Source organism: Lutra lutra, chromosome 12, assembly GCF_902655055.1.
Source record: "Lutra lutra chromosome 12, mLutLut1.2, whole genome shotgun sequence".
NCBI classification, from domain to species: Eukaryota; Metazoa; Chordata; class Mammalia; order Carnivora; family Mustelidae; genus Lutra; species Lutra lutra.
In genome coordinates, this window is record NC_062289.1 from 81,545,092 (window position 1) to 81,555,222 (window position 10,131).

Here is a 10,131-nt window from a genome sequence, read left to right on the forward strand (position 1 = left end):
GCATGGGATGCGTTCTATTCCAGCAGTAGGGGAGCGTGCTAAAACTCCACCCTGATCCTAATTTAAATGTTTCAGAATTTTATTTTTATGCGTTTGCTGTCAGCATGTTTTCTTTATAGCAGCAACTTGCCTTTGCTCTTGGCTCTGAGTGGATGAGATGCAACATTGTAGCTTCTCCTAACACTGCATTTAAGAGTCGGTTCTGTAGTCCCTGGGAGAGGGAAACAGAATATGTGTCCTGTGTGTGTATCACTATGATTTAAACATGCATCATGATTGAAAAAAAGATTCTTTAGTTATGCATTTAATTATGTATTATGTATTATTTAAGTCACGTGAGATAGAAAGGGGCACGTGCACATGTGTATGTTTGGGGGAGTGGATGGGTAAGAAGAAGAATGTGGTTATGGGTATCATCTTTATCCTCAGAACTGTCCAGGGTCACAGGGGTGGCTTGGTTGGTTGAGCGTCTGACTGTTGATCTCAGCTGAGGTCTTGATCTCAGAGTCGTGAGTTCAAGCCCTGACTTGGGCTCCATGCTGGGTGTGGAGTCTACTTAAAAAATGAAATTAAAGGGAGGAGTCAAGATGGCGGAGAAGTAGCAGGCTGAGACTACTTCGGGTAGCGGGAGATCAGCTAAATAGCTTATCTAAAGATTGCAAACACCTACAAATCCAACAGGAGATTGAAGAGAAGAAGAACAGCAATTCCAGAAACAGAAAATCAACCACTTTCTGCAAGGTAGGACTGGCGGAGAAGTGAATCCAAAGCGACGGGAAGATAGACCGCGGGGGGGAGGGGCCGGCTCCCGGCGAGCGGCGGAGCAACGGAGCAAAATCAGGACTTTTAAAAGTCTGTTCCGCGGAGGGACATCGCTCCAGAGGCTTAACTGGGGTGAAGCCCAGGCGGGGTCAGCGCGGCCTCAGGTCCCGCAGGGTCGCAGAAGGATCGGGGGTGTCTGAGTGTCGCAGAGCTTACCGGTATTAGAACGGGGAAGCCGGCTGCAGAGACAGAGCCGAGGAGTGACTCTCAGCTCAGGGTTGCCTTGACCCGGTCGCAGGCTCGGTCAGCTCGGAGCGCGGCCGGAGGCCAGGGTGACGGGAGTCATTTGGCGCTGTTCTCTGAGGGCGCACTGAGGAGTGGGGCCCCGGGCTCTCGGCTCCTCCGGGCCGGAGACCGGGAGGCCGCCATCTTCATTCCCGTCCTCCGGACTCTACGGAAAGCGCTCAGGGAACAAAAGCTCCCGAAAGCGAACCCGAGCGGATGACTCAGCGTGGCCCCGGGTAAGGGCGGTGCAACTCCGCCTGGGGCAAAGACGCTGGAGAATCACTACAACGGGCCCCTCCCCCAGAAGATCTACGGGAAACCCAGCCAGGACCAAGTTCACCTACCAAGGAGAACGGCGGAATTCCAGAGGAGAAGAAAGCAAAGCACGGAACTCATGGCTTTCTCCCCATGATTTTTTAGCCTTGCAGTTAATTTAATTTTTTTTCTTTTTCAATTTTTTTTTCTTTTTCTCTTCTTCTGCTAAATTTTTTTTAACTTTTACCATTTTCTTTTTTTTAACGTTTTTTAAATAGTTTATCTAATATATATATATATTTTCCTCTTTTTATATTTATTTCTTTATCGGCTTTCTTTTTTTTAATAGTTTTTTTTTTTCTTCCTTTCTGAGCCCCTTTTTATCCCCTTTCTCCCCCCTCACAATTCAGGATCTCTTCTGATTTGGCTAAAGCATATTTTCCTGGGGTTGTTGCCACCCTTTTAGTATTTTACTTGCTCCTTCATAAACTCTTATCTGGACAAAATGACAAGGCGGAAAAATTCACAACAAAAAAAAGAACAAGAGGCAGTACCAAAGGCTAGGGACCTAATCAATACAGACATTGGTAATATGTCAGATATAGAGTTCAGAATGATGATTCTCAAGGTTCTAGCCGGGCTTGAAAAAGGCATGGAAGATATTAAAGCAACCCTCTCGGGAGATATAAAAGCCCTTTCTGGAGAAATAAAAGAACTAAAATCTAACCAAGTTGAAATCAAAAAAGCTATTAATGAAGTGCAATCAAAAATGGAGGCTCTCACTGCTAGGATAAATGAGGCAGAAGAAAGAATTAGCGATATAGAAGACCAAATGACAGAGAATAAAGAAGCTGAGCAAAAGAGGGACAAACAGCTACTGGACCACGAGGGGAGAATTCGAGAGATAAGTGACACCATAAGACGAAACAACATTAGAATAATTGGGATTCCAGAAGAAGAGGAAACAGAGAGGGGAGCAGAAGGTATATTGGAGAGAATTATTGGAGAGAATTTCCCCAATATGGCAAAGGGAACAAGCATCAAAATCCAGGAGGTTCAGAGAACCCCCCTCAAAATCAATAAGAATAGGTCTACACCCCGTCACCTAATAGTAAAATTTACAAGTCTTAGTGACAAAGAAAAGATCCTGAAAGCAGCCCGGGAAAAGAAGTCTGTAACGTACAATGGTAAAAATATTAGATTGGCAGCAGACTTATCCACAGAGACCTGGCAGGCCAGAAAGAGCTGGCATGATATATTCAGAGTACTAAATGAGAAAAACATGCAGCCAAGAATACTATATCCAGCTAGGCTATCATTGAAAATAGAAGGAGAGATTAAAAGCTTCCAGGACAAACAAAAACTGAAAGAATTTGCAAATACCAAACCAGCTCTACAGGAAATATTGAAAGGGGTCCTCTAAGCAAAGAGAGACCCTAAAAGTAGTAGATCAGAAAGAAACAGAGACAATATACAATAACAGTCACCTTACAGGCAATACAATGGCACTAAATTCATATCTCTCAATACTTACCCTGAATGTTAATGGGCTAAACGCCCCAATCAAAAGACACAGGGTATCAGAATGGATAAAAAAACAAAACCCATCTATATGTTGCCTACAAGAAACTCATTTTACACCCGAAGACACCTCCAGGTTTAAAGTGAGGGGGTGGAAAAGAATTTACCATGCTAATGGACATCAGAAGAAAGCAGGAGTGGCAATCCTTATATCAGATCAATTAGATTTTAAGCCAAAGACTATAATAAGAGATGAGGAAGGACACTATATCATACTCAAAGGAACTGTCCAACAAGAAGATCTAACAATTTTAAATATCTATGCCCCTAACGTGGGAGCAGCCAACTATATAAACCAATTAATACCAAAATCAAAGAAACACATCGACAAGAATACAATCATAGTAGGGGATTTTAACACTCCCCTCACTGAAATGGACAGATCATCCAAGCAAAAGATCAACAAGGAAATCAAGGCCTTAAATGACACACTGGACCAGATGGACATCACAGATATATTCAGAACATTTCATCCCAAAGCAACAGAATACACATTCTTCTCTAGTGCACATGGAACATTCTCCAGAATAGATCACATTCTTGGTCCTAAATCAAGTCTCAACCGGTATCAAAAGATTGGGATCATTCCCTGCATATTTTCAGACCACAATGCTCTAAAGCTAGAACTCAATAACAAGAGGAAATTTGGAAAGAACCCAAATACATGGAGACTAAACAGCATCCTTCTAAAGAATGAATGGGTCAACCAGGAAATCAAAGAAGAATTGAAAAAAATTATGGACACAAATGATAATGAAAACACAACAGTTCAGAATCTGTGGGACACAACAAAGGCAGTCCTGAGAGGAAAATACATAGCGGTACAAGCCTTTCTCAAGAAACAAGAAAGGTCTCAGGTACACAACCTAACCCTACACCTAAAGGAGCTGGAGAAAGAACAAGAAAGAAACCCTAAACCCAGCAGGAGAAGAGAAATCATAAAGATCAGAGCAGAAATCAATGAAATAGAAACCAAAAAAACAATAGAACAAATCAACGAAACTAGGAGCTGGTTCTTTGAAAGAATTAATAAGATTGATAAACCCCTGGCCAGACTTATCAAAAAGAAAAGAGAAAGGACCCAAATAAATAAAATCATGAATGAAAGAGGAGAGATCACAACGAACACCAAAGAAATACAGACAATTATAAGAACATACTATGAGCAACTCTACGCCAACAAATTTGACAATCTGGAAGAAATGGATGCATTCCTAGAGACATATAAACTACCACAACTGAACCAGGAAGAAATAGAAAGCCTGAACAGACCCATAACCAGTAAGGAGATTGAAACAGTCATCAAAAATCTCCAAACAAACAAAAGCCCAGGGCCAGACGGCTTCCCGGGGGAATTCTACCAAACATTTAAAGAAGAACTAATTCCTATTCTCCTGAAACTGTTCCAAAAAATAGCAATAGAAGGAAAACTTCCAAACTCATTTTATGAGGCCAGCATCACCTTGATCCCAAAACCAGACAAGGATCCCAACAAAAAAGAGAACTACAGACCAATATCCTTGATGAACACAGATGCAAAAATTCTCGCCAAAATACTAGCCAATAGGATTCAACAGTACATTAAAAGGATTATTCACCACGACCAAGTGGGATTTATTCCAGGGCTGCAAGGCTGGTTCAACATCCGCAAATCAATCAATGTGATACAACACATTAATAAAAGAAAGAACAAGAACCATATGATACTCTCCATAGATGCTGAAAAAGCATTTGACAAAGTACAGCATCCCTTCCTGATCAAAACTCTTCAAAGTGTAGGGATAGACGGCACATACCTCAATATTATCAAAGCCATCTATGAAAAACCCACGGCAAATATCATTCTCAATGGAGAAAAACTGAAAGCTTTTCCGCTAAGGTCAGGAACACGGCAGGGATGTCCGTTATCACCACTGCTATTCAACATAGTACTAGAAGTCCTAGCCTCAGCAATCAGACAACAAAAGGAAATTAAAGGCATCCAAATTGGCAAAGAAGAAGTCAAACTATCACTCTTCGCAGATGATATGATACTCTATGTGGAAAACCCAAAAGACTCCACTCCAAAACTGCTAGAACTTGTACAGGAATTCAGTAAAGTGTCAGGATATAAGATCAATGCACAGAAATCAGTTGCATTTCTCTACACCAACAACAAGACAGAAGAAAGAGAAATTAAGGAGTCCATCCCATTTACAATTGCACCCAAAACTATAAGATACCTAGGAATAAACCTAACCAAAGAGACTAAGAATCTATACTCAGAAAACTATAAAGTACTCATGAAAGAAATTGAGGAAGACACAAAGAAATGGAAAAATGTTCCATGCTCCTGGATTGGAAGAATAAATATTGTGAAAATGTCTATGCTACCTAAAGCAATCTACACATTTAATGCAATTCCTACCAAAGTACCATCCATTTTTTTCAAAGAAATGGAACAAATAATCCTAAAATTTATATGGAACCAGAAAAGACCTCGAATAGCCAAAGGAATATTGAAAAAGAAAGCCAAAGTTGGTGGCATCACAATTCCGGACTTCAAGCTCTATTACAAAGCTGTCATCATCAAGACAGTATGGTACTGGCACAAAAACAGACACATAGATCAATGGAACAGAATAGAGAGCCCAGAAATGGACCCTCAACTCTATGGTCAACTCATCTTCGACAAAGCAGGAAAGAATGTCCAATGGAACAAAGACAGCCTCTTCAATAAATGGTGTTGGGAAAATTGGACAGCCACATGCAGAAAAATGAAATTGGATCATTTCCTTACACCACACACGAAAATAGACTCAAAATGGATGAAGGATCTCAATGTGAGAAAGGAATCCATCAAAATCCTCGAGGAGAACACAGGCAGCAACCTCTTCGACGTCAGCCGCAGCAACATCTTCCTAGGAACATCACCAAAGGCAAGGGAAGCAAGGGCAAAAATGAACTTTTGGGATTTTATCAAGATCAAAAGCTTTTGCACAGCAAAGGAAACAGTTAACAAAACCAAAAGACAACTGACAGAATGGGAGAAGATATTTGCAAATGACATATCAGATAAAGGGCTAGTGTCCAAAATCTATAAAGAACTTAGCAAACTCAACACCCAAAGAACAAATAATCCAATCAAGAAATGGGCAGAGGACATGAACAGACATTTCTGCAAAGAAGACATCCAGATGGCCAACAGACACATGAAAAAGTGCTCCATATCACTCGGCATCAGGGAAATACAAATCAAAACCACCATGAGATATCACCTCACACCAGTCAGAATGGCTAAAATTAACAAGTCAGGAAATGACAGATGCTGGCGAGGATGCGGAGAAAGGGGAACCCTCCTACACTGTTGGTGGGAATGCAAGCTGGTGCAACCACTCTGGAAAACAGCATGGAGGTTCCTCAAAATGTTGAAAATAGAACTACCCTATGACCCAGCAATTGCACTGCTGGGTATTTACCCTAAAGATACAAACATAGTGATCCGAAGGGGCACGTGCACCCGAATGTTTATAGCAGCAATGTCTACAATAGCCAAACTATGGAAAGAACCTAGATGTCCATCTACAGACGAATGGATAAAGAAGATGTGGTATATATACACAATGGAATACTATGCAGCCATCAAAAGAAATGAAATCTTGCCATTTGCGACGACGTGGATGGAACTAGAGGGTATCATGCTTAGCGAAATAAGTCAATCAGAGAAAGACAACTATCATATGATCTCCCTGATATGAGGGAGAGGAGATGCAACATGGGGGGTCGAGGTGGTAGGAGAAGAGTAAATGAAACAAGATGGGATTGGGAGGGAGACAAACCATAAGTGACTCTTAATCTCACAAAACAAACTGAGGGTTGATGGGGGGAGGGGGTTGGGAAAGGGGGTGGGGTTATGGATATCGGGGAGGGTATGTGCTATGGTGAGTGTTGTGAAGTGTGTAAACCTGGCGATTCGCAGACCTGTACCCCTGGGGATAAAAATATATGTTTATAAAGCGGTAAAAAAAAAAAAAAAAAAAAAGAAAGAAAGAAAGGATGAATCCCCAAGTTTTGTAGCAACATGGACGGGACTGGAAGAGATTATGCTGAGTGAAATAAGTCAAGCAGAGAGAGTCAATTATCATATGGTTTCACTTATTTGTGGAGCATAACAAATAGCATGGAGGACAAGGGGAGATGGAGAGGAGAAGGGAGTTGAGGGAAATTGGAAGGGGAGGTGAACCATGAGAGACTATGGACTCTGAAAAATGATCTGAGAATTTTGAAGGGGTGGGGGGTGGGAGGTTGGGGGCACCAGGTGGTGGGTATTGTAGAGGGCACGGATTGCATGGAGCACTGGGTGTGGTGCAAAAATAATGAATACTGTTATGCTGAAAAAAATAAAAAAAAAAATTATAAAAAAAAATAAAAAAAAAAATAAAAAAAAAATGAAATTAAAAAAAAAAACAAAAAAAACAAAACAAAAAAAAAAAAACAGAACACTCCAGTAACTCAATCTACATCTATAAAAGTAGCTTACTGGTAGGTTGGTTATTGGTAGGTTGGTTTCGACCCGTGGGGGTCGAAACATGCCTGCTAGAACATTTGGTTTTCATCAGAAAAACCAGTTACAGCAAGGTATCGGAGGCCGACTAAGGGTCCCTGCCCACCTAATACGTCCCTGTCCTAATCCCTGGAAACTGTGGCTGTGTTAGATCACATGACAAGGGAATTAAGGTGCATAATTGGCTTATGGTGGGAGATTATTCTGGATTATTTGGGTGGGCTCCATGTACTAACTATAAAGATTTTATAATTGAAAGAGGGAACAGAAGAGGGGTCAGTGTCGCAGGAAGAGGTGAAGATGCTCTTGTTTGGGGTTTGGAGATGGAGGAAGGAATGTGGACAGCCTGGACAAGTTGGAAAAGGCAAAATGGCGGATTCTCCCTGGGGAGCCTCAGGGAAGAAACCAGCCTTGCTAACGCGTTGATTCTGGCCACCAAAAGCTCCTATTTGTGGAATTTTGTTACAACAGTGCAGGAAGACTAATACCGTAGGCAAGCTGGGAAAATCGCAGGGAGATGGATTGGTCCATTTTCCTCCAATTACCTGTGAGCAGCTCTGAACAAGTTATGCAGGTTCCCAGGCTCAGGGCTCCTGCAGGCCAGAGGTTGACCTGGGGCTGCCTCTGCTTTGGTGAAGCCCACATGCCAAAAATGTGCTTTCTGTTTTATTTTGTTTTTGAAAAACGCATCCGTTGATTTGCATGAGAGAGAAAGAGAGAGAGAACATGTGCCTGGGGAGGAGGTGGAGCAGACAGAGAAGGAGAGAGAGAGAGAATCCCAAGCAGACTCCATACTGAGCATGGAGCCTGACCTGGGACTCGATCTCATGACCCTGAGATCATGACCTGAGCCAAAAGCAGGAGTCAGAGCTTCAGCCAACTGAGCCACCCAGGTGCACTAGTTCTTTCTATTTTATTAAATAGTATTTTTTAAAAGATGTTATTTTATTTATTTGACACAGAGAGATAGATCACAAGTAGCAGAGAGGCAGGCAGAGAGAGAGGAGGAAGCAGGCTCCCTGCTGCGCAAAGAGCCTGATGTGGGGCTCGATCCCAGGACCCTGGGATCATGACCTGAGCCGAAGCCAGAGGCTTTAACTCACTGAGCCACCCAGGTGCCCCTGTTCTTTCTATTTTAAATAGATGTATAAAATCTTATATAATATTCTGATTCTGCCAGAAAGCCTAAGATATTAACTATTTGTCCATTTACAAAAGAAGTCTGCTGACCCTTGATCTAAAACAAACAAAAAACAACCACAGAACAGAATAAAAACAACACATGCTTATAGCCTCTCTGCATTTTTAACTGGTGGTAAATCTGCAACAGAAAATAGGTCTTTCCATATAAAATTCCAACTTTTTCTTCAATATTCCTCCTGAAGACACTTATGTAAGTGAAAAATGCTGTGTTGTAGTTTTTCAATTTTTTTTAAGTTGGTTTATTTTTTTTACTAAGTTTTCACCCAATGTGGGTCTTGAACTCACAACCCTGAGACCAAGAGTCCATGCTTTTCCAACTGAGCCAGCCAGGTGCCCCATCCTGTAATTTTAATAATTGATTTTAAAAAAATAATAAGGATAGAAACTTAGAAACCACAGACCCAGACTCATTTTGAAACTGTATGACACAGTTAAAAATCCCTCAATGAGCCATTCAGCCATGAAGTTAGGGACATATTTTGCTCTCAAAATTTGCTTTCTTCTCCTCCAGTACTTATAATCCAATTTTCACAGCTGAGATGAATAATGACCCATCCCTGCCCATTTACTCTGGATGGAAAAGAATGATGATCACACATATTGATTTTCCTTCCTCCTTCTCTTTGCTGCAAGAGATGTAAGGAAAGATGGTCTTGTTTTTCTTTGACCCCACTACGCTTGAGATGAAGAAAGGAATGTGCATCTCCAAGGAAAAGGAAATGTGGTCATTGAGTTCTAAATGTATTAAATACATATGGGCAACAGACTACAGCTCTAGGTTTTTGTTTTACAAAATTTATTTATTTATTTTGAGGGGGAGGGGCAGAGGGAGGGAGAGAATCTCAAGCAGACACCCAGCAGAACACGGACCCTGACGCCGGGCTCAATGCCTTGACCCTGCGATCATGACCTGAGCTGAAATCAAGAGTCATATGCTCCACCAAATGAGCCACCCAGGCTCCCCCACAGTTCTAGGTTTCTGGGGAAACTTGGGAGTTTCCAGCAAACAGCATGGCCCTACGTAGTTTTGTGTAACCTGGAGCTCATTTAATGTAACTGCTTGCCAAGAAAAGTACCTTGATGTCTTTTCCTTTTTTCCTGTTTTCTAATCAACTTTAGGGAGTGTCATTTACATACAGTAAAATGGACCCATTTTAAGTAGGGTTGAATGAGTTTCAACCCACTTCTGCCTGGGACTCAGGGTGTCGATATCCCATCGGGGTCACTGAGACCCGTCTCCTCTCTCCCCTCCTCCTCTCTCCTGCTGTAGACTGTCCTGCTTCTGAGAGCACAGAGACGCAAAGTCACCTTCCCAACACAGTAGATGACGCTTGGTTTCCTTACTGGCCAAACAGTCCTCAATGTAAAGAGCTTGACTTTGAATCTGATAAAACCTCATCCAGTGACAGCAAACAGCACAAGGTTTCTGAAGAGGGATGTTGATAAATCCATTTCACTAACTAGTCTTACTCTGTCACTAAAGTAATTAGTTTTAAATATCT